At 38.2% G+C, this 23,346-nt stretch overlaps 1 pseudogene across 1 annotated transcript; it reads right to left on the reverse strand.

Annotated features, from left to right (window-relative positions):
* Positions 1-20,879: 20,879 nt before the first annotated feature.
* On the reverse strand, positions 20,880-21,225 carry LOC308556663 (large ribosomal subunit protein eL30 pseudogene; annotated as a pseudogene). The gene has a single exon. The product of its transcript is annotated as a large ribosomal subunit protein eL30 pseudogene (transcript).
* Between the last annotated feature and the right edge of the window lie 2,121 nt (positions 21,226-23,346).

Below are 23,346 nucleotides of genomic sequence, written 5' to 3' on the forward strand. Positions count from 1 at the left end.
TTATTCTTTTGTGTTTTAGTTCCTGGTTAAACCTTCCTAAAACCATAGTAATTACATGCCTACTTATAATGATTTACTTTAAAGCATATTTAAATATTACAGCAACATGCATTTTATTTAGTACAATCCATTTTTAAAGTTCTCACTGTGGGAAAGTATGTTCATAATTACAGTTTATTTGAGTGTAAAGTATTTTTGGATCAGCGAAGTACCATACTTTGGTGGGAGTGGAAGAAAAACAATATATTTTTAAATGAACTAGTTATTTTTTAATGTTCCGTGTCTAGGATAACTTTAAAATTCATTGGTTCTATTTTATAACATAAGCTGTGAACAAAAATATCTTTATACAATGGAATCTCACTAAGTGGTTTTCAAAATCCACATCATATGGCCACCACTGACTACTTTGGTAACTGTGGTGATTAAATCATCTTTGAGAGGTATTTCTCTGATACTGAATTTCATCCCAAACAATTTTTACAAGTAAGTGAAGTTGTCTTTTGAAGGACCAGCTGAAAATTATTTATGTATCGTCTATAACTAGTTATAATCATGTTGTTAGAAAAGTATGGCTGAAACCACTTTGAAAACTTATCAAGTCCATTCATTTGATTTCATATGGGAGTGTGACTGATTCTAAAGGCACTCAGGGAGTATTTCAGTACTTTCTCCTGTAACTCATCCCACAGTTTTACAGTCCTTTTCAAGATTCAGCACCTAGTACTGTGTTGGCTTTGGAGAGAGATTCAAAAAATAACCTGCCTGAGAGCAGTTTGCCTACCCTGAGGAAATGAGATATATACACCTAAATTTAGAGGGGAATATGATACATAAGTGAAAGGTAATTTAGGGTGGGTTATCCTAGAAATACTTTCTGGAAGAGGTATAATTTGATCTGAGTTTTAGGAGACATACAGGATTTAGATTAGTAGAGAAGAAATGAGAGAAGTTTCCTGTATAGGGAAGGAAATAAATAAATGGTGGACCTGGCAGAAATTATAGGTCTGCCCTAACTGGAGTTGAGAAGTAGTAGGTGAAGTTAGACAGGTAAGTCAAGGTGTTTTACCAGGGGACTCCCAATGCCTAGGTGAGTGTTTTGAAATTGATTAATCAGCTAGAAGACACAGGCTTTTTAACAAGGAAATGAAATGTGCAAGCATTAGTGAGCTTTACCTGGCTGTAGTGGACAAACCAAGTGGACAGTTTGGGAAAATTTAGAAGGAAGAGCATTGATTAAGAAGGCATTACACATATATCAAAAGTGTTACGAAATAGCCCCAGCTGGGGGGCTCAGTGGCTCGGGTGTTTGAAGCAGCATCCCGTACACCAAAAAGGTTTGGGTTTGGGTTCGATTCCCATTCAGGGCACATACCCATGTTGCAGGTTCTATCCCTGGTTGGGGCGTGTGTGGGAGGCAGCTTTCACATTGATCTCTCTCTCCCCCTCCCTTCCTCTCTCTAAAAATCAATTTTAAAAAGTTTTTTTAAAGAGAAGTAACCATAGATGTACACAATGGGTCAGCTACCAGAAATTTAGTGCAATATATTTATTCAACAATAAATTGGAAATTTTAATTGACCAATAAGTGACTAGCCAAACATTATTATAATACCACCATGTAATGGACTATTATGGAATCATTAAAATTGATACACTATATTTAATGACATAAAAAGAAGACATGCTATTGAAAGAAAAGAGGAAGTTACAAAATACTGTGTATAGTATGATCCTAAGTATGTAAAAGGGTAAAAAATTGTGTATGTGCATCTATCCAAGTGTAACTGCTAAGTTGAACAAATATGACACATTTTGATTGCCTAGAAAATGCAATTTTGTCCTCTTAAGCCTGTGTTCATTGGTGTTATCTTTTCCTGCCTTAAGATGAAGTGTGGAATAGGCTCATAACTCTTAGATAATAGAAATTCCTTCAGCCAATCATAGTCCTAAAAAGCCACAACTCAGTCTTAAGTAACAGTAAAATTTCAAACTTAACTTTGTGTTAATTTTCCTTCCCCTCCCAATCTTTGACTACCTCAGTCTGAAATCTTATAGTGGGGAAAGTTGGGGTGGGGTGAGATCCCTCTGCAATATTCCTTAGACTTAGAATGGCTCATTAGGTAATTTGAATTCTAGAACCACCTCTATACCTAGACTAGTAACTTAATCACTCCAATTTTGTATTATCTCATGTGAAAAATGGAACTAATAATACTTGGCCTACATGCCTCTTCAATTTATTATGAACATCAAATTATATCATAGAAGCAGAATTATTTTTGCAGAGTTAAAAAGTATTTTATTAGTGTGTTGTCAAATACACCCACTAGACCAGGAACCCCAAAACCAAATGCCTAGAGGAGGCCAAGAAAGTTACTTAAATGACTAATCAATCCAGGTGTAAGATGATAAATAACAACTGGCATTTGACCTGAGTGTTGGGGTAGGAAACATAGTGAACTGAGAGGAAGAGCTCATGCCCAGGAAGAGGGAACATTTACTCCTCAGATATAAGCTGCTTGTGCCACTTAGAAATTCAGGCCATGTTCCTAGATCCTCTGATGCCTTAAGAGAAGCCAAAAATTCTGATTTTTATGTGAAATCTTCTGATTTTCCACTGTTGATAATTGATCAAAATATCCAACACCACATAGATTAACAATGTGTGAGTTGAACTAATAGTGAATAAAGACTAGATTTGGTCCCCAGGACATCAGTTCATGATTCTACACTAGACTATAATCAATTTGAAGGCAGAGAGACCTTTACTTTTCTTTCTGTGGTCTCAATGTTTTATACCACAACTGACATATTTGGTGCTTAATAAATGCTGATAAAATTATGAATGCATGCTGCTAAATTTAAAGACCTTCTGCAAGTGAAGATGTCAATTAATTCAACACTGTTCTTTACATATGTAAATTTAATTGTAGCAATTCTTCCTTTTATTTTTCCCAACTGGTCAAAGTAAAGTAGGGGGAAGAAAGCTAAAGGAATAGATGCAAATAAGATGTGAGCAAAGAGATAAATTGAATAAGTAGAATCATAAGATACTTAGTTATTTCTGGTGCTCTACTTAATCTCTTGTAAGGAGGTTAGATGGGTCTGACTGAAGTGGGTGGCTTTAGCTAACTACAGAAGTAAATGAGAAGAGAAGCACCTACCTTAGGGGATGTGGATACCTGTTTTGGGTGGTGGGTAGTCAGAGACGACTTCCTGAAGATATGATGCTATTTAATTCAACAAGTGGTTTAATTCAACAAATATCTACTGAATATGTACTATGGAATAAATACATCAGCAAACAAAACAAAGACCTCTGGTCTTCGTGGAATTTATATTTTAGTTGGGAAGACAGACAATGGACAATAAACTTGAAAATTATAAATTATATAAGATGTTAGAAGGTTGATGGTCAATTTTATGTGTCAATTGGTTACTCTATATTCCTTAGTTATACAAACACTGATCTAGGTGTTGCTGTGAAGGTTATCCTAGATAACCTGGGTAGGCCCAATTCAGTTACTTGAAAGACCTTAAGAGTAGAACTAATGCTTTCCTAAAGAACAAGAAATTCCACCTGCAGCTTTAGCTCTTGTGGGCAAGTTCTGGCCTGCCCCTCCTGACAGCCTGCCCTGTGGGTTTTGGACTTGCTGGCTAGCGCCACCCCCCCCCACCCCCCTGCAGTTGCATAAGACAGTTCTGTTGCTACACTAAAGGGGCTCATTTGCCTATGCACATCAAAGCCCAAACAGCAAGGTTTATTTTTAAGGAAATGCACCAAACCCAGACGCACAGGTGAGCTATTACTCTAAGATCTAGCTCCTTGATGACTTTTGGTGGATGAGTTAGATAGGGAAAAGATCATTAATCATGGTGGAGTTAGGGGCATGGTCTCTATTTATTGGTCAGTGCCAGGGTAGGGGGTAGTTGGTCACTGCATCTGCTCCGGATGTCAGCCATGGCGACGCTCTGTCTGGTTTCACAAGGGTCAGTAGAGTTGTTCAACTGTTCTGTGTCTGGAGCTGAAACACAACTGAGGCCTAGATGTTATCTCTAGTTTGACTAAAATTCTGTCTCTGTGATCAACAAACCCAAGGCTGTGTTCCTAAGATTATTTGATGCTGACCAGAAACTTATTGTCCTGAGAGCTTAATGATTAAGAGAGTGAACCTGTAAGGGAGAGGGAAGTAGTGAGTCAGGATACTCCTAGTCTGGACAAGGCCAGTTTGAATCAAAAGGAAAGGAGGAGAAAAGGTCATATTAAAGAAATGAAGTTTCTGTGTGGTTATGAAACTGAACACAGTGGGTCAGAGGCCACCTGTCACTACTTGAGCCAAATTAAGCAGAGACAGGGTTGAATATGAGCCTTTATTCCAATATTGCCAGCAGTGTGTGCAGAGCAGTTGTCACCCTGGAAATTCTGCTCTGACTCCCCTCGCCAGTTGGCTGATTATATACCAGTGAGGGAGAAGATAACTACCTGCAGCTTCGAGCTACAAGAGTAACAGGGAAAGGGGAGGGGAGGGTCTGCCCTCCAGCCTTTAAGAGCTCAAACTCTGATTACAAAGTGGCTAATCTTCTATGATGTTACAAACAGCTCAGCCCATTCCTGGAACCAGAAAATGGTCAGCATTCTTGAGGCAAACTCCTGGAGGGGGTCAGGGTCCAGGCACAGCAACAAAAAGCGTGTCCTGTCCTTGGTCTGTTCTCAAAATGTACCTCCTTTCTGAGTAATGGACACACCGAGGTATCTTATCTTTTTACAGCTGTGTTTCAGCCTCCAGTTTCCCAGGGTCTGTAAGAAAACCTCTTACCTATAGTTAGTAAGGTGAATGATTATTAAACAACTGTGGCTCTATTCTTATTACATGCCCATCCCTACTATCAGTTACAGTTCCTTGCTATATGTGTATATCTATCCCTATATCTATCTATCTTATCTATATCTATATATCTATATCTATATCTCTACATAACTATACAAGGCAAGGTCAAGATTTGGACCCAGTCTGGCTCCAGAGACTGTGGTCTTAACCACTAAGCTCTACATGAGAAAAAGCCATGTGAGTGAGGCCAGAGGGCTGAGTGACGGGCCTTGAACGCTGTCAAGGTCCTGTCCTCCAGATCAGTACAGACTGCAGCAATAGGTACAGGCATTTATGGGTGGAGGACTTATGGGTTGGGATTCCTGAAAAAAGAAGACAGGAAAGCTTTAACCAAGAAATGCAGTCAGGTCCTAGCCAGCTTGGCTCAGTGGTTAGAGCATTGGTCCTGGACTGAAGGGTCCCGGGTTCTATTCCAGCCAGGGCCACGTACCTCAGTTGCAGGCTCGATCCCTGGCCCTGGATCTCTCTCTCTCTTTCCTCTCTCTCTCCCTCCATCCTACCCCCTTCCACTGTCTCTGAAATGCAATAGAAAAAATATCTTTGGGTGAGGGTTAAAAAAAAGAGAAGAAGAAATGAAGTCAGAAGATGTGAACAAAGCCTGCTTTCCCTGAAGTCTAGACTTTAGAGAGAGCTTCAGGAGTTGCTTAATGCCCAGTGTGGACTCTCTGACCACAGGCGACAATGGAAAAATGTGGTCAAGGATGTCACATCAGCTTGCTGTGTTTCCTAAATTCTTATATTGGATTGTGGTGTTTCTGAGTCACCTATCATAAACATCTTTGGGGCTCCTCACTAAGATTGATAGAGTAAATGTGATAACCTTATAGTTTACTGTACTGAATCTTTTCTACCATTTTTTCCTTGTTTATATCCCAAAGGAAAAAATACAAATAATACTGGATTCATTTTATAAACAGAAAGCTCCTAGATTCCCTGTAAACACAGTGTCTCTGACCAAATAAATTTGTGCTATCAGACTTTCCTTTTTTGGAAATCTCTTAAAATTTTTATCCAACAATGTTTTTAAAAACCAGTTTTTAGTATTATAATAAATTGATATTGTAAAATAGCACTTGAAACAACAACAACAACAAAAGAAATGGAGTCAGAGTCACAGGCTGGGAGGATAGGAGCCGGGAAGCAAACTGCAGGGAGCAGGTGGAGACATAAACAGACAGATGTCAGCTCTGGAGGTCAACACTGACAGTCAGGAAAATGGAGTGACACAGAGCGTGACACACATTGCTGAGGGCAAACTAAAAGTGAACTTTGCGTCTTTGAGGTAAGGCACACCTAAAAAAAATATCCAGTTTTGTAACAATTTATCTGGAATCATTGTCATCTTAGCAGAAGTGAAATTCAGCTTTACTCCTTTTTGTGAGGGTGCGGGTGTATGTCAAAGCCGGGAATAGTGAATGTGCTGAAATAACAGCGAGCAGCTTTGAGCAGCCTCTGAGTATATTTATAGATCTCAAGCACACGAAACACGCCCACGTCATACACCCTCTCCCCAGGAATCCAGGATGTACGAAGAAGGATATGGGGTGTACATTTGGCAGTCTGTACCGCGCAAGGGGGGTGCTGGGCATAATGACTTAAAAATCCTTTATAGTGCCTGACCAGCATTTTATCAAAGCTATAAAATGAATGCTTGGAAGGCTTGTAGACACCATTGTTTTGAATGTAAGATCTTTCTTTTTTCAAACACTGGCACTGACATAATCTGTTTAAATCTCTCAAGGTCAAGACATATCCATTGGGACCTCAGGTGAATGGATTAATAATAGGATGGCAGAGGGTTGAAACTCTTCCTTTTAATTCCATACAGTTCTCTACCATTACTTTTAACAATAAACTATATTGCTTTTATGATTGGGAAAACTTTCTTTTAAAAAAAAAATAATAGGCTCTCTAGACAGCTGTGTGGCTCTGTTACAGTGGCGCCTCGTTTTTCGAATGTCTCTGTTGATGAACATTTTGGGTTATAAAGGCCCTAAACCCTGAAGGCAATGCTTCGGTTTTTGAACCCGCCTCGGACGTTGAACATGACCCACGGCTCCCTCTGAGGGCAAGATCCAGAGGCCCAGCTGTTGGCTGTGGATCCCTCGGGTTTCGAACGTTTCAGAACTTGAATGGTCTCCCAGAATGGGTTACATTCGAAAACCGAGGCACCACTGTACTGTGAAATGCAGGGAGGACTATAGAGGGAACAGAGGGACATGTACCTCAGTTAGAGGGGTACCCCCCAATGCCCTGTGGCCCGAAGATTTGGGAACAAAATCATTCAACTTTAGGACCAAAGTCCAACCAATACAAGCATACCTTGTTTTATTGCACTTCACAGACTTTTTAAAAAAATAAATTTAAGGCAAGACCCTCCAGTAGCAAAAAAGATTACAACTGTGGAACCAAACCCGCAGTATCTGTAATAGTCTCTTGGCATGAAAAACAGGGGCCTTTAGATATGACATCTTTAGAGGCAATGGAGACACACATCGTTAGCCAGAAAAGTCTTCATTTTTTCACTCACCAGAAAAAACAAGGGGGTGGGGGAGGCGAAATTGCTGTGAGAATCAGGCTTAGAACAGATAGTACAAAAGCTTGAGGGCATCTGCTTTCCTGTCACCAATTTCGTGAAGTAGAAAGAGCAGAAAAGATTGGCAGAGTCTCAGAAATGCTTAATATGAGAGAGAACATAGGCATGTGCTTGCCTTTTCTAGACCAAGTAAGTCTCAAGGTTTTTAATGCAGCAAACACTGAGCACCTACCCTGTGCTGCTGAGCGCTACAGGGAATGCGCGGGTAGAAAACATAGCTTCTGCCCTCAAGGACTTGATAACTTGACCATTGCTTTTGCTTTCCAGGACTTCATAGTAACTAAAACACACTTTCCCTATTTCTTGCAATTAGGTCCACTTATTTGTTTTGGTCTCTCACTGTTTCTACCACAAGTCTCTCCAGATATTTGAAGAGTGGTGGACTTTATATTTTACTTCAAGCCTCTCACATCTGATTTCCCAGGAGAAGACAAGACAGCTTAACAATATGTTATCTGTTGGAATCTTTTCAGTGACTCACACCTCAGGATTTCTGAAGTCATAAGAGCTCAATGACAGGAGAAAACATCTTTCTCCGAGCTGTTAATTCCTCCTTTAGGTATAAACCATCTTTTTTAAACATAATTTCATAATGAGTTCTGTTTCAGCATAATAATAATAGCAAAAGTTATAAGTTCATCCTGGCCCATGTGGTTCAGTGGTTGAGCGTTAGACCATCTACCGAGAGGTCTTGGATTCGATTCCAGTCAGGGCACATGCCTGGGTTTCGAGCTCAATTCCCCAGCAGGGGGCGTGCAGGAGGCAGCCGATCAATGTTGATGTTTCTCTTTCTCTCTCTCCCCCTTCCTTTTGCTCTAAAAAAATCAATAAACATATTTTTTAAAAAGTTGTAAGTCCATTCTTTCTTACTTTCAATTTATCAATTACTTACTATATATCTGACTACTCTGGCTAGGACACCTAGCAACATCACACTAGCAGGTTTCAGTTGCATCTAATACTGTTTGACAGTCACTCAAAGTGGAAAAAGAGAAAAGCTGAAGTCACCTGGCTTCTGGTCTACAATAGGTCCCCAGAATTAATTTCTTTATTTTTTTGAATCAAAACATGGAGCTAATAGAAAGCTCTGAGATGGGAACCTTAAATAATCTAGTGCCTGCATTCATAGGAACAGGGAGAAATAAAACAAGTAGAATTGATGAAGGCCATTTATTGAAGAGAAGGAAGAAGGGACCATACTAAGAGACATTTCCTCCCCCCCCCCCCCCCCCCGTTCTTTTCCTTCCAGCGAGAGACCACTATGGAAAAACACCCTTTCCCGCCTGCGCACACGTCAGCTGTGCCCTCCAGGGCGAGCCTCTCTCTTCCAGCTCAAGCAGCCTTTTCTGAGAAGCAGCCGAAGGTCAGGGCAGGGAAAAGATAGTAAGTGAAGAGACCAGAATACGTCATCCTCAAATATGCCACTTGGGTGTGTTGATTAATTTGAATTAAAGTTGCTTGAGAAACAGCTGTTGCAGGAAACACTCTGACCTTTCTTTGTCCCTCTGAAAGCAGGAGGGTAGAGGCATGCTTATCACCAGAGACAGGGAATTTAGGGCAGACGTACAAACCTGTCACTCCCCCGATCATTTACAACACCAAATCCAAACTTCTTTGTCTTGTCAAGTCTTCGCAAATCTATTGTGTGGTTTTTGTCTAAAAAGTGTAAAGGCTTCCTGCTTTGGTCATTTCTTTGAGTCTCATAGTTTTATGGTCTCTTGTATGTACAAAATTTAATTTGTTTTTCTCCTTTTAATCTATCTTATGTTAATTTATTAGATCAGCCAAAGAACTTAGAAAGGAAGAAGGGAAAATTTTCCTCTCCTATATAAGCCAGGACAAAGGAAATGAAATAGCACAAAACTGTTGTTCTTTTTGATTCAAACAGAGTGCAGGAATCTGTAAAAATTTAGAGGTGAAAGAAACTACTTTTAGTTAGAAAAAACAAGGAAAGGGTAACCAAGGAGGTGGCTTTTGAATTGAACCTTCAAGGATGGGTAGGACTTCCATGGCTGAGATGGTGGATGGGGAAAGGTGACAATCTGCTTCTGTCATGGTGTCAGCTTGTAACGCCATCTCCCTGAGATCCAGCATCTTCCTCTATAAAATGAGGATTTGAGAATCTGGAAGGTTTCCTCCCAACTCGTCTCTTGTACTGGCATGCAACACACCTAAAGTTGAACTCTGGCTAATGCAATATTTGCATGGCTCTTGACCAAGATCTTTCCCACTCACCTCTTTTATGCCCCTTTTTTCTTTCTCCATTTCCTCCCAGTTATCTTCTTTGAGTTAATAATGAAATGATCACCACTTACATACGTATATTTGTCAGCCATTGCCATGATTATGCTGCATATAAACCACCCCACAGTTCACTGGCTTATGACATTAATTCTCATGCTCACAGGTTCCTGGGGTAGCTGCTCCACCTTGGACTTTGCTGGGTGATTCTGCTTCACCCTCCAACCTTAGCAGGCTCTAGTTTGTTCTATTATCACTTTCAAAGAATGCTTTGGCTCCTTACCTTGTCTACACCATCTCCCAACACCTCGCCTATGTGGAAAAAGATATAGGTAAATATTAATTAGCTAAATCAACCCAAAACTCACAACAATTTCCAAAATCTTGTTTCATGTTGAATTGAATGTTCCAGAAGTAGCGAAAATCAAACCGTAAGGAACTGTGGTCTAGACTGCCCTCCACAAGGTTTATACACGTGGCACAGTTACCATTCTTGTGTAATAAAAGTAATGATGAGGATTCCAGTAACATCTCACTAAATAAACCTAGTATTTAAGATGGGAAAATTCCAGCATGGCAAGATCATGACCTTTGCACTTTCTCTAAAGAAAATGTTTACTAAATAATTATTGGGGGGGAAATCTAGAGGGAACTATTAACCTTTCTCAGAAAGTCTTTTCAAGCCCCCTTGAAATTCAGTGACAAAAAATAAATAAATAAATAATAAATAAATAAAATAAATTCTGTGACAGCATTTATTTGCACTGAATGATGAACAAATTTAAAATGTTTACTTGTTTGTTAATAACAGGTTCAAAAGAAGTTGTCCTTGGAAGTTTGGTGGGAATTAGCCTGTATTCCAAGACAGCTTTAAAATACAAACTTGTAGATCTGAAAAAGAACTTTATAAATCAGACTTTAATTCACTTGAGGCTTTCAGATAATTATAGTTTTCAATACATTAAGCACTTTTAACCACCTCATGATGATTTTAAACAAAACACTTTAGGAGGGATAACAAATGAAGAATTACTTCGGGTATTTTAACGCAGGTAAGTCAGCCCAGGCAAACCTCATTGCATAGTAACCAAATTGGACCACACTGGGACCCCCCTGTAGCACACTGCCTGAAAAGGAAGGTCATGAGAAACACAAAAAATATGAGCATTATCCTTCCAGGAGTGATTCTGCTTATATATTGAAATGTCTTCCTACGTGGGTATAGGTGGAATGTCCCTGTTTGTTCTTCAGAGAGTGTATTTCTCTAACAGTTCAGCGTAATTATTGTGAATGGTAAGAGTGTGCCTGCCATGCTGCTTGACTCCAAATAATTTATGCTTTTGATACTATTTGTATTTCCAGTTTCTGGCAGCAATAGACTTATTACCTTAAAACATTAAATCCCCCTGCATTGTAGTGAACAGCATTTTTATTTATTTCTATACCTTCAATTTAATGATGATTTATTGTTAAAGTGATTCTAAGTTTCTTCACAAACTTAAAAATCAAGTAAATTTTTCTTAATTTTATCTCTCTCTCTTCTGGAGCTCTCAAACTCTTGATTTGGTTTGGTTTGGTTTGGTTTGGTTTGGCTTTGGTTTTGGTTCTTTATTATTACCAAATCTTCCCCTCTTTACTTTCCCAGTCACCTTTAGACCCAATAAAAAACCTTAAACTTTTGGAATTGCCACTTGGCTAGGGTTATATTTATCTGTTTCAGTGCTGAAATACAATGCCAAATATTTCAACTTAACTCGGCCTTTAATCAAACTAATCAAGTCACAGATTAAGCCTTCCAAATTCACAGCTTGATCATGAACTAGACAAGTATGGGATGGGGGAGGAAACTGGAACACTGGGTACTGCATGATCCTCCCTGTCCCTCTGTCACCTCTTTTACCAAGAAAATTTTCTTAAGCTCCCAGCTAAATGAAAAGCTTTTTTTAATCCTCCTTCCTTGACAGTAATTTTCAGTATTTATTAGCGATTTTCAATCTTTTTTAACTTATACACCTAATTTTTTACCTTCTATGGTTTTATTACAAAAATTAGAGTGTTTAACCAAGATTTAAAATGATAATACTGAATTCTTTTCTACTCATATACACCTAGAGATTGTCATCCATCCCTGAGTGAGGAGTGATGGGGACAGAGGTTGACTCTTTACTCTCCCACAAGGCCCTCTTTGAGAATCACTGGTCCAACTGTACTGCTCCTTGGTGTTTGTTAGTAAATCTGCGAAAATTAATTTTAAAAAGTTCTAAAGAGTAAGTCGTTCTTGTTGTAGACATTCCAACTTGCATTAAACTAATAGGGCTATAAACAGTGAATTAATTGGTGCTTGGGGAAAATGTTCAGGTTTCTCTGAGGGTCTACAGTTGGTGCTAGAACCCTGCAGTAATCACTTTAGGTATTGCAAGTAATCAAAACGAGCAGCCCACGGTGATCCTTGTGCTTTGAATTGTGCTGACCCGAACTTAGGAAGCTGTTCAACTAGTTTTCTGTTTTCAATTCCTTTTCCAAAATATGTGGATCTGCATTTCAGTTTTTATAGTAAATTGGCTTATGCACATTCTGAAAAAATATGAGATCCTGAAGTCAGTGATTGACGGACGAATGGATAAGTTTGAACCACCTTGGAACTATATGGTAAGCTTGTCTTCTGTTAACACTTCTCTGACCTTGGGAACTTGGGGGGAAAAATTTTATAAGAGTTTATTTAAGCCAATCTGGTGATATATGCCAGGGAGCAAGATCTCAAATGCTCCTGACCTTGGGAACTTTGGTGTTTCTGAAGCTAAGAGTTTGGCTTTTTTTAACCTTTCTTGGCAAGACACTGAGGTAGAATTCGTCTATGAATGTGAATCATTGAAAATATTAGTTTACACATGCTTTTAATTTGTGGGACTATATTTTCCTTTTAGTTATCAATATGCAATAAGCATCTCCATAGCATTTTCCCCCTTTTTCTTAAAAATAGTTTATTAATATCTCATTAACCCTACTGCCCCCCTGTGGAGTTAAGCAATGCTGTCTCTCTCTCTCTCTCTCTCTCTCCTCCCTCCCTCCCTCCCTCCCTCCCTCCCTCTTGACTGGGCTGACCAATTCTAGAAATAAAGAAGTTTGTCCAAAGTAAACAGTGTAACAGTGCTGCAAATGGAAATAGAATTCCAGCAGGGTCTAAAACTTCTCAATCAAGTTGTAGTAGAATATAAAATTTGATTCAATATATGTATATGGTGTCAAGAAAGCTTGTTTAAGACAAAATGGTCTTTAGAGTATTCCTGCTGGCAACATTACATGAAAAAAATAACTGTTAAATAAGTATATTTGAAAATGTATAAGAAACATAAATCGCCCTAGCTGGTATAGCTCAGTGATTAGAGTGGTGGCCACAGATGGAAAGGTCTCGGGTTTGATTCCAGTCAAGGGCACATACCTTGGTTACAGGCTCCATCCCTGCCCTGGTTGGGGCACACATGGAAGGTAACCAATCGATGTGTCTCTCTCACATAGATGTTTCTCTCTCTCTCTTCCACTCTCTCTGAAAAGCATTGGAAAAAATATCCTAAGGTGAGCATTAAAAAAAAAAAGAAAAGAAATATAATGCATGCATTTATTGCTTCCAATATTAGGGGATCTTGCCTAATAGCTGCTGGTGTTCAGGGAATGGCAGATTAAATCTATTTCTAAATCTATTCCATTCCCTTTGGAACATAGCACCCTCTTAAAATATATTTGATAGTTCAATTACTAATGCTTGTTTCTTTGACAGAAATAAGTTTCTGGCAATGGTGTACAATATTTGGCTTTGCTCTGATACTATTTTTTGGCCTCTGACTGCAAATGTTTAAGTTTCCTTCTTGCGAGTCAATGGTGCTTATAGTGATGCTTTTCCTGGCTTTGTGATATATCATTTTTATATATATTACCATGGGATATGTGCTAATTCAAGAAATTTAAGTTTCTGAATAATGAATATAACTTTTGAGTATAAATGTAATATCTTGGTGGTGGAATGTTTTTTGTGTGTTTTTTTGTTTGTTTGTTTTTAAATCCTCACCTGAGGACATTTTTTCCATTGCTTTTCAGAAAGAGAGAGAGAGAAACATTGATGTGAGGAGACACATCGATTGGTTGACTCCCGCACTGCCCCAACCAGGCCAGTGATCAAGCCAGCAACCTAGGTATGTGCACTTGGCTGGAACTGAACCTGGGACCCTACAGTCCACGGGCCAGCGCTCCAACCGCTGAGCAAAACTGGCTAGGGCAGTGGTGGAATTTTTTAAAGGGATGCCTGGATGTTTTGTAAACTTTTTGAGGCCATTTTATTGAGTATGGAGTTATCCACTTCTATATGAACCATGTTGTTTCTAGTACTAAATACCTCCTAATACTTCCTCTAGCCACTGAACTTTTTTACATTTCCCTTAACAACTGGGGGTGTTTTAGGGAAGAAATGTCCTTGATATGATTGCTACTCCCCTGTCTGTGCCAGGCTGGTAACACATGCATTGCCATGCTGAAAGGAGCTGCATTTAGGGTCAATGTTAAAACAAGATTACTGTCTTATAATGATATATACTCGTTATAAACAAAATTCTCACATGACAGAGAAGTACAAAGAAGAAAATAAAACTATACCTAAAATCTCATCACCAGAGAAAACATCTGACAGTGTGGTGAACATCCTCCAGACATTTCTCTGTGCACATGTACACATTTGTAGAAGAATGCAGTTTTACCTAAATGAAATCACACTGTCCATGCTATTCTGAACCATGCTACTTTATAGTCAGTTATTTGTCCCAGACATCTTTCCATTCTCATCAATAAAAAGCTACTTTCTTATACAGGCTGCAGTGAATTCCACTGAATCCATGCACCATAATTTACTTATCTAGACTATTTCTGAATTTCTACTATTATAAACAAAACCACAATGAACACCCTTCAATTACATGTATTCTCACTTATTCATTTATTTCTTTTGGATAAATTCCTATATGTGGGGTTTGGGGTCATTTTATGCATATTGCCAAACTATTCTCTAGAAATATTGTACCAGTTTACATTCCCACAAATAGGACATGAACGTATCCATTTTCTAAAACCATCTCCAACTCTGGAATTTATTAGCCTTTTTCATATTTGTCCATTGGCCATAAAATGATATTTCATTGATATTTTATTTGGCTAGTCTTTGGTTTTTAATAAGGTTCAACATCTATGCTTATTGGTCATTTGATTTCTTCTTTTTGTAAAATTTCTGTTCATATTCTTTTGCAATCTTTCATTTGTTTTTCCCCTTACACATATATGTAATATATTTATTTTTTAATTTTTAACCCTTTATTATGCATCATGTTGCAAAACAGTTTCCTAATCTCTCATTTGTCTTTCTGCCTTCTTTATGGTGTGAGTTGTGAGTTCACTTTTTTTTTTTTAATTTGATTGTTTGCAACATAAAAGTTTAAAAAGTCAAAGTTATAAATCTTATCCTTTTTGGTTCCTGAATTTTGTGGCATAGTTTTAAAAGCCCTGCCATATCCCAAAGGGAAAAATATTTATCTATTCTTTTTCTTCTGGTACTTCCAACATTTCATCTGTCACACTCACATCTATTATCCATCTAGAAGGTATTTACATATAAGGAGTTGAAATCTTGATCTGTTTTGTTTTTTCCAGAGGACTGACCTGTTGTCCCAAACTCTTACAGAATGACCTTTTTAAAACCACTTATTTGAAATGCCATCTTTATCATATAAATATGCATGAATATTTCCAGCATAGTGATTAAAGCATTGTATTTGGAGTCAGACCTCAATAAAGATTGGTCATTTTCTTCATATAGCATTGCTGGTTAAAATTTTCTTACGTAATTTACACTTTTGTTGCTATTGAAATTGATGTGTCTTCTGTCAGTATATTTTATGAGTAGGTATTTTATGTCTATAAGCCAACTATTAATTTTGTATATATCGTTTTAAATCACCTGCAAAAATGATACTTTTGCTTCCTCCATTCCAGCTCTTATTTGACTCCTAATATATTAACAGCACATCTGTTTAACTCTGGACTTTAATGAGTTAAGGAAATATTCATCTAATTCTACTTTAGTAAGTGTTTTCATTGGAAATGGATATTAAATTTTATTAAATGCATTTTTGGCATCCATCAAGATGATCATACAGTTTCTCTCCTTTGACTTAATAATATGATGAATTATATTAATAGGTTTTTTTAAAGATGTAAGCTACATTTGCATTTCTGGAATAAATCCCACTTGGTCTTTTAAAGTATTTTGGATTTTGTTTAAGATATACAAGATTATTTTTGCATTTATAATTTAATTATAGACAATGTATCCTAATAGTCCCACCATTTTTTAGTCCAATTAATTTAAGGCATTACATATGTTATAAAATGAAAATACCATCACATTCACTCTTAGAGAGTGTAATAGTCTATATGAATTTGCTTAAACAATAGTTTAATTACATTAAACTGAAACACATGGTCACACAAAAAAGTGTACACAAATGTTGATAGCATTATTCATAACAGCCCCAAACTGGAAACAACCCAAATGTTCACCAAAAGGTGAGTGGATGAACCAAATGTGTCATATCCATACAATGGAATATTATTCATAAATAAAAAGAAATGAAGTACTGATACATGCTACAATATAAACAAAAATCTTAAAAACGTTATGCTTAATGTAAGAAGCCAATCACAAAAGACCACACGTTGCATGATTCCATTTATATGAAAAGTCCAGAATCAGCAAATCTAGAGACAGGAAATAAATTAGTGGACTAGGGGAAGTGGGGCACAAGAAGTGACTATTAATAGGTGCAGGATTTCTTTTTAAGGTGATGAAAATGTTCTGAAGTTAGATAGTGGAGATTCACAACTCTGTGATTATGCTGAATATCATTGAATTGTGCCTTTTAAAAGGCTGCATTTCATTATGAGTATTATATCTCAATTAAGTTTTGGGGTTTTTTAAGAATTATATGAGGGAAAAGTATTGAAGCCAACAGAGAGGAAGCGATTATTTACTCCTTTTTATTCTCTTCCCAAAGACTAACCTAGATATTTTGAAAACCGCTGTTAAAACTTGCTTTGCTGTACAAGGAACAAAGAACACTCTAAATCTCCTGACTAATTAGAAGGTACCCACCTGGCTGGCGTGGCTCAGCAGTTGAGCATCGACCTAGGATCCAGGCGATCGGGGTTCGATTCCCGGTCAGGGCACATGCCCAGGTTTCGGGCTCGATCCCCAGTCGGGGGCGTGCAGGAGGCAGCCGATCAATGACTCTCATCATTGATGTTTCTATCTCCCTCTCTCTCTCCCTTCCTCTCTCTGAAATCAATAAAGATATATTTTTTTAAAAAAAGAAGAAAGCACCCAACCAAAAACCTGTACTAGTTTAATTTTAGATAGTTTAACTTTCCTGGTCTACAAAATTTTGCTAACAAAGGGCTTTACAGTTTAGAAGATACAAATTTTAAGCACATTTGCACAAATCCAGCTGACTTCTTGTGTTTTTCTGCTCTTACTACAAGGGTAGTGACAAATCTGCTGGGAGTGGGTTGACAGGTGGACAGGTGGTTGGGAAGCATCTACAAAGGGTAAAAAAGAGGGAGGAGTGCAGGAGAAACATGGCATGTTTGGCAGAGAAGGGTGCTGTAATCCATGAACATTTTCTCCAGGCTTAATACTCTTCTTGGAAAGGCTACAGCCCTGTTCTCAGGCCCCAGAACTCTAAGGCACCAGATCCTTACAGCAATCCCTGAAAGATCACATCAACTCATGTGAGTCACCAGTTACCCTTTCACCGCTGTTGTCTGAAGGGTCATGCTGCTTCAGGCGATCAGCCAGTCAAGGTCTGGTCTAGGGACCTTTTGGAAAATGTAATCAAGTGTGTGTTTAATTCTTCATTCCCAATCCAGCAAGGTGTGTTAATGAACACTGACTAATTTGGAAACTATAGTACTATAGGGTACAATACCACTGATTTCAATTCTCACACAGGAAAAATTCTACCACTGTGCTTGCCCTCAGCTGCAATCACTGTAAATGCAGCCATATGTCTTTGAAAAACTTGGGTTTAATTTCTGGAATACCAATTTAAAAGGTTTTATTATTTAACACCTGTTAGGGCTGGGTATCTTTGAAAAACAAATAGCACATGGACAATGTTTGTTTTTTAGTAACAGTACAGTACAATACCACTAATACTTCCACTACTAGTGCTAATAGTAGAAGAATATTACATTGTGTCGGGCTAGATATATCCCTGTCCAGCACACTTGGAATCTATTATTTAAACTTAAACAAAAAGAAGGATGGGATACCTGATTATCAACCTAATAAGGGGTTGCTAGAGTATTTATTATAAAAACAAGTATCCCAGAGGGGGGAAATGTTATAAAACATCTCTTCAAGGGTTATGTCACTATTTATTTGCTATTAGTTGACAAAAATTTCAAGATTTTTTTCCGATAGTGGCAGTTCCTCAAAAACTAACCTTAGAATAACTATACGACACAGCAATTCCACTCCTAGGTATATATCCAAAAGAGTTGAAAACAGGAACTCAAAAATATACTTGTATGTAAATGTTCATAGTGGTATTTCTGACAATAGGCAAAAGGATAGAACCACCCACATCTCCATGTGAATAAATAAGCGAACTGTGCTATATACATACAATGGAATATTATTCATCTGGAGCGAGGAATGAAATTCCGATCTAAGCTACAACACAGATGAAACTTGAAAATATTATGCTAAGTGAAATAAGCCAGACACAAAAACACAACTACTTTATAATTTCACTTTTATAAGGTTCCTAAGACAGGCAAAATCACAGTGATAGAGAGTAAAATCGAGGTTACCAGGGGATGGAGGCCGAAGGAGATGAAGTTTTGTAGATGCGGGGCTTCATTTGGAATGGTGAAAAAGTTTTGAAAATGAATTGTTGTCATGGTTGCGTATTCTTAATACCACTGAATTGTACACTTAAAAGTGGTTAAAATGGTGCCTTGACTGGTGTGGCTCAGTTGGTTGGCTGTCATCCCACGCACTGAAGGTTTGCCAGTTTGATTCCAGGTCAGGGCATATGCCCGGGTTGCTGGTTCGATCCCTGGGGGGGGGGGCGTGTGGGAAGCAGCTGATAGATGTTTCTCTCTCTCTCCCTTCCTCTCTCTCTCTAAAAATCAATTTAAAATATTTTTAAATGGTTAAAATAGTAAATTTTATGTTACATCTGTTACCACAATTTAAAGAATTGCGAGTGCACGGAACAGAGAGAGATTCAAAAGAATTCAGTGCCTGCCTGAGGTTCCCTCACTAGCTCTTGCCGGAGTTGAGAGTCAAAGCCCAGATCAAGAACTTTTTGCACTGCCCCATGCCATCTCTATCTGGGTCTGCCTGTTGGTCATGCCCTGCAGCCAGAGATCACCAGTAACACGTCTGTAAGTCAAACAAATGTGGGTTTACTGGCTGGAGTCATTGCAACCACGGAGACCCACACCATGTGGGAACTATGGGACGTCTCACTAAGAAAGAGTTAGAAGGACCTTTCTATGGGAATTTGGCTTGTGTTAGACATTTTTAGGGAGGGTTCAAAAAAGCAAGTATTTGCCATGGATTGGGTGCTGTCGGGAAGTAAGAGCGATTCTGTGATGGGGAATCTTAATTATTTTTATCTAGAATACAGGAGGAATGAAGTGGGGCTAAAACTGCAATTGGTAAACAATCAGAAGTAACTCGGTAGGAGACAGGGCATTCGATCATTTTTATGATTTCACAATGACCTTGCTTTTTATTGAGTGCAGACTCAGTTACAAAGTGGTCTCGTTTTTGTTTCACTTCATCACCAGCACAGAGTGACCTCATCCAATATTGGTGCTCTAAGAGATTGTTTATACTCAACAGGAGAACATCATGGCCTAGCTTCAAGTGCCATCAACTCTAAGGCCCAATTAGTAGCACCAGGCCAGCTCCCAGAGCTGTAAAGGGTTGCTTTTTTCTTTCTCACTCTGGGAGACTGGATGTTTAGTCTGTTCCCCCTGCTGCCATGGTTCTGTCACACCCACACCCATCCACCTCCCACCCCCTCACTCCCACTTCCCATTTTTGCCAGTGCTTTACCAGATTCAAGTTCAGCACTGCAGACACTGGGAAGAAAGGTCCTTGCTCACCAGTCCTTTCACAAGCAGCTTGTGTAATATATGCACAAAATGTTCCCTGCTCAGGTGGATACCAGCTCCTATATTTCCTGCTAATACTTATGTGAAATAGAGAAAAATGTTCCCCAAACACCCACAGTAAAAGTAAGGTGATACTTTAAGTTCCTATCTCGAGGGAAGAAATTTCGCCTTTTATAGTTCTTGGCATATCATAAATGTTAAGCAAACATGAAATGGCTTATTATGGTGATCTTGGGGAGAAAAAGGAGGAAGCAGTGGTATTAAAAAGTGTCAGAGGTGTTTAACTTCATTTTGAATCCTCAGAAAATCTATAACCACCTCTAACAGCTCTAAATGTGTTAAATGTTAAGTGTAGTAAAAAGATGTGGATTTGGTGATCATAAGGTCATTAAGAAAACCAAAACATGTTGTTTAAATTTTTTAGAACTACAGAATCCACCACTTTTTTAAAATCTTAAGATGGCCAAATTTGATGTTCCACTGGTTCTGGGTCTGCCTTGGACAGGATTGCTAAAGCTGATGGGTTTGCTTGGCAATGCAAACGGTTGGTAAAACCTAGATCTTTGTAAATGGAGTGATGTTTACCATAAACATGCTAATTGTTGCCAACTATAAATGCTTAACTTCTCAGAATGCTTTTACTTGTTCAGAATTTAAGTAGTAGAAATGTCAGATCAAGTGTTTACATTATAAAAAATATGATTTGCCCATTGAAAACATCTGCCTTTATCACATATTTGGGCAACGTTCCCTACTACTCCATCAAACATTTTCAATAAAATTTTTTTAATTGTTTTTATAAATCAAGTCTTTGGTAGTTCAGAATAATCAACTGAGGGTTTTAGTGCCTGAAGAAGAAAATCTTTTTTTTTTTTTTTTAAGCCAATTTCTGGCCAGTTTTACTAAAGAAAAATTTCCCATGATTTATTTTTCACCAGTCTGTTCTGGCATGCTTCTAATGATATCAGAATCACCTGGGTCAGTGATAGCCAGCGTGCATACTCTGTAGTATTTTCTACATGCTGTGCCCAGTTCAATATTATTGCCCCTAGTGATGGGCACCAGTCTTGGCCAACATGCCTAGTGCTCTATTTCAGATTTCCTTGAGGCTGGACAGGTGCTGGCGAGGGTGACCACCTTCGCTTTGCCTTCTCTGATCATCTTCAGAGTCTGCTTGTACCCCAGCACGTACTTTCCACTTTTCATAACAAGATGGACCCTAGAGTTGATCAACTCCAGTGACTTTTTTGTCTTCTTTGCAGCCACCATCTTCCTGCTTTAGGTGGGGGATGGCCCCAAATCAACAGCAGCTGCCAAGATGGCCAGGGAGCAAGAAATGAAGGAGTTTCTGCAATAAGAAAATCTACTTTTACCAAAAAGAAAAAGTAAACAATTGGGATGAAACTAGCCCAGGGGAAAATGAGAAATCACATTAACTTGGCAAAAGAAGTAGCTCTGGATAATCTATTTATAGTAGCTTTTTAAATTCCAGGAGATCTTAGTCCCTCTCTGAAACAATACCCCCTTTCAAAAGGGAAAAATCCTATTTCCAAAGGTAGAATAACTCATTACTCCTTTACTATCCTTACCTCTTAATTTCCCAATATGTTGTCTAGAAATAGAAAGTGTCTGGAAAGAAAAATATCGTAAACGTACAGAGAATCTTCTAATTTTTTCTTTAGGCTAGATTTTTTTTCAATCTTGATAGTCACATTGAACGACACAATTACTCTACAAATGATCCAAGTAAAATATGTATTTTAAGACTTTACTAGTGCGTTGACAATATATACCAGTTCAATAAAAACGGTTTTATAAAAGGAAACCCATATGAAGTAGACCAGTGGTGGACAAATGTAAGTGTATTTTACTTTTGTATCAAAAGCCAAAATGAGAGAATTGATTATTTACAACATTTAAAAATGAAATGTATACCATATAATTATTTGCCAATCTTTTCCATAAATGCAAGATTGGAAATATATTCCTTTTATTCCACTTGCCTTTACTCCCATTTTAGGGATAGATGTGGGGGAAAAGTAAGAAATTTAGTCACCAAGCTTACATTTTAAGAGAAACAAGTTTAAAGGAAGTCTGGCTAGGTCTAGAAGGGAATATGCTCAGATCAGAGCTACCTAGTGTGGGGTACATAGAAGTAGGGCTTGTGGGTACTTTGGAAAACATGGTTCTGTCTGGGTTCTGCCCAATTTCGCCACCATACTTGGACTTAGTCCCTGTCCTGAGCCTTCAAGGTCCTAAGCCTCTGAACTTCCATACAACAAACTAGAGTTCAGGTACTTTGCTGTTAAAATATACATGAACATGCTCAGCCCACGTGGGCCAGTGTTGAGCATCCACCTAGGACCCAGGAGATGGAGGTTCGATTCCCCGTCCGGGCACATGCCCGGGTTGCGGGCTCGATCCCTAGTAAGGGGCGTGCAGGAGGCAGCCCATCAATGACTCTCTCATCACTGATGTTTCTCTCTCTCTCTCTCCATCTCCCTTCCTCTCTTTGAAATCAATAAAGACAAATAAAAAATAAAAACAAAATATGCATGAACATATGACTAAAATCTACGACCATTATTTTCCTGGCTTTAAAGCCAGATAGATTGTTTATGTGATAATTAAAAACGGCAAAATCTCTGTTGAGTTTACTTGGTGAACAGCAATGAAGAATAATACATAAGGAAAATAACTAGAAGGAGGAGAATGAAAAGCTGTTTCAATTTCATGAATGTATTGTTGGAATTTATATATATATATATATATATATATATATATATATATAGACAATTTATATATGTTTATGAAACTAAGCCAGTTTTTCTTCAAAACCCATCTGCAACACATTTTGAGAGCAGACATGTTCTGAAATAGCACAATCACGAGAGTGGCATTTAGGTGTGTTCTCTTTCAGGGTTAACACGCTGCAATTTTATTCAGTCTGTTCATGTGTTTAATTGCCTTCTGTTATTATTTTTTATGCAAGCAATTCAGCCAGAGTCCAGCAAATTGGAACAATTATGTTTGGCTTGCATTTCTTTGGGGGGAACAGAGCCTACAAATTGCAATGAAGTCTACCCTTCACCTGCGCTTTCAATAATCTGCCCCAGACCACATGTACAGGCAGAATGGAAGGGCTTAGGACACTGTTCAGATAAACCAAGCTCCCCAAAATAACTAATTTACAGTGATTGGTTTCAAGCATGCATTTTCTTCACCAATTGTTCATAAACAGTTGCTCAGCACTTAGGTATTTAATATTCATGTGATAATATGTGGGTGACACTAGTTATAAAAATGAAAACAATGTTTAGAACTACATGGAAAACACTGAATCAAACTGAATTCAGTCTTAATATTTGGAGAATCATTGTAATGGTAATT

This window comes from Miniopterus schreibersii (genome assembly GCF_964146895.1).
Source record: "Miniopterus schreibersii genome assembly, chromosome: 4".
NCBI classification, from domain to species: Eukaryota; Metazoa; Chordata; class Mammalia; order Chiroptera; family Miniopteridae; genus Miniopterus; species Miniopterus schreibersii.